Source organism: Dermacentor albipictus, chromosome 3 (assembly GCF_038994185.2).
Source record: "Dermacentor albipictus isolate Rhodes 1998 colony chromosome 3, USDA_Dalb.pri_finalv2, whole genome shotgun sequence".
Taxonomy (NCBI): domain Eukaryota; kingdom Metazoa; phylum Arthropoda; class Arachnida; order Ixodida; family Ixodidae; genus Dermacentor; species Dermacentor albipictus.
The window spans coordinates 85,786,880-85,789,761 of record NC_091823.1 but is presented as its reverse complement, the minus strand read 5'-3'; positions in this window follow the sequence as shown (position 1 = coordinate 85,789,761).

Below are 2,882 nucleotides of genomic sequence, written 5' to 3'. Positions count from 1 at the left end.
CGACCAGGTTGTACCGTCCAGCCAGTGCAGCCATTGTTGAACCGGTACCCCGAGAAACGAAAAGAAACAAACTTAAGCAACGCCCGGCTACGCGGACTCAATAGAAGACTTAAGAAGTCCGCTCTGGTGATTGCCGCCGAGAATGCACTAAAACACGAAAGATAGGAAAACAACTGGAGACACGGCGCAAGGTAAATAAATGGAAACCATGGGCTCTCGGCGACTCCATTTCTCTTACTCAAAGCTCCCGATTGTTTTTTGCCCGTGTGCGAAAGACGTACGGGTAAAAGAGCAGGGCTTGTATTAACGACTTCTCGCGAGGAAACGCTAGAAGAATAAAACAAAAGGGCGAGCAATGGGAAGGGGAGGGGGGGGGGGGACACAAAAGGGCATTGGCGCAAATATGGCCGAGACGTCTTGGAACAAGGCGAAGGTCATCCATCTTGGTAGAACAATGAAAGCGATAATCAGCGACATGTTCAAACACAGCTCGCCGACATGAGACCCTCTGCAGCCTTAAACATCTTTTTTTCTTTCTTTCTTTCTTTCTTTTTTTCAGCTCCCTCACTTTTTATACTTGGCTGCCACAAATCCCTGGCGTATAGTTTTTCTGTTTTTCTTAGTGAGGTTTCTTCCTAGCTTTATCTTTCTTTATTTTCTATCTGATCACGATAAAACAAAAGCCCCGGCCTTTATAAAAAAAACTTCGTTCATGCATTGTACTCGTGCTTAGGCGGACGAAATATTGAAAGTAACGTAGAATAAAACGCTCGTCAACGCATGCATCGCCAATAAAATGCAAAGGTTCGCAAATATACGCAGCAAAAACAGCAAAAATAAATTGTGTGCACTTACATCTTAAGACAAAGTTCATAAAAGAAACTGCGGGGCTCTAAGAAGCGCAGCAGAAACCAGCCTCCACGCATCAGTTTACGCATTCTTAATTTTTGCTACTTTGTGCAGTTGTTCTTCTTTATGCCTCCAGCACCATGCATAGAACTAAACAGTTCCCTTATTGTATCGCTCTTGTTTTGTTTTTTACTACGCAATACCGACTGCATAATTCAGTGCATAATTTATTTATTCCGGAGGCCTTAATGGTCGTTTCCCGCCGAACGACTCACGAGCCTGGATGAAGCGTTTCTCATGCGCATTACCCGCCATTTTGGCTCTTAATGACACATTACGCGTTTGCACAGACTGGTAAACGTAGCGTCTAAAGCAAAACGGTCTGGCGTATGCGCGTAATCCAGCTACGATATAAAGTACATAACTTGAGTTTCAAAACTAGTTGAGCGCTATTAGATCGGGCAACCATGGTACTTCTCTTTCATTCATGAATATGATACGCTACCACTACAATCCTCATATTCAAATAACACATCACTTGTTACGCCTGGCTTCTAAGAGCAAAGTTAAACAGTTCTCCTCTATTTATTTATATTTTTTTTCATTTTCACTGAGTGATCAACCTCCGTTTTATAATGCCGTCTTGGCAATGAACCGGGTGATTAAAGGAATCAGAAGGTCATGCACCCTTGAAACGAGAACGGCAGACAGAATTGTAGCGTATACTTCACGCCCATGATTAGTCTGACTTGCATGCTTGTGGCTTGTGTTATAGAGGGCGACGCACATGATTTTTCTCATTTCCATCTTCCTTGCTCCTCATTTTTTTGCCAGAATAGTTCTTGGGATTTTTAGACATCCGGTTGCCTTTAATTTTCTTCTCGTAATCATATATTATAAATACATAATTGTAGAACTAGGCGAGTTCTTGCTGTTGTTGTTGTTGTTGTTGTTGTTGTTGTTGTTGTTGTTGTTGTTCATTGAAAAAAAGCGCCAGAAAATTAGTGCTTTTATGGCCTTTCACAGTGACTAAAAACTAAACATGGGCACGTCACGCGCAGTAACAATTTCGTTCAATTAAAAAAAATTAAATTATGGGGTTTTACGTGCCAAAACCACTTTCTGATTATGAGGCACGCCGTAGTGGAGGACTCTGGAAATTTCGTCCACCTGGGGTTCTTTAACGTGCACCTAAATCTAAGTACACGGGTGTTTTCGCATTTCGCTCCCATCGAAAAGCGGCCGCCGTGGCCGGGATTCGATCCCGCGACCTCGTGCTCAGCAGCCCATTCGTTCAATTGACTTTCTCGTTAAACTTGCTTGGTATTAGTAGTGCGTCTCTTATTTTCTATCCTATTTCCATCTTATTTTCTTTCTCTCTTTCCTGAGTAATTTCAGGGACTTTGGGATTGCAGGCCCTAACGAGGCCTAAATTCTCAGTTTTCATCATTCAATAACAAAAAAAATGTGCTTTACAGGTGCTGTGCCAATCCCATTGCAGTGGTTCGCGGCCACTAGCAATGAAGTTGTGGCCTGAATACTACTCAAAGAAAGATGTATCATTCAATGACTTAGTTAACGTTGATTATCTCCCATTCTACATGTAACTCTTTTCCTCCGTTCAAACCATAGATGTAATGTAGTCGCAAATCTAGCTCTTTATTGCGCGGCTGCCCATTAAACAATTTAGAAAATTAAAGAATTATATTTATGACTCACAGCTTCGGGCACGAACTGGTTATTCATCGTCACAACATGACGCGGCAACAATTGTTCTTTTAATCCTACGGCCCACTTTTCAAAGGATAAAGTTGTACCACTGTCATTGCAGCGGTATTACCATACCATCCTTGATGCTGCTTCATGTAGGTGTACGCAGCCGTAGCCTTGAGCGTGTTACATTGTCGTAAGGAATCTTGCGTGAACCTTACCGTTATTGCCGGCGTATTAAAGCTAAGGATCATATAACGCGCGAGATGATCTCCAGGTCATCAACATTCTGCAGTCGCTCATGAGTGCCATTCGCGTTATAC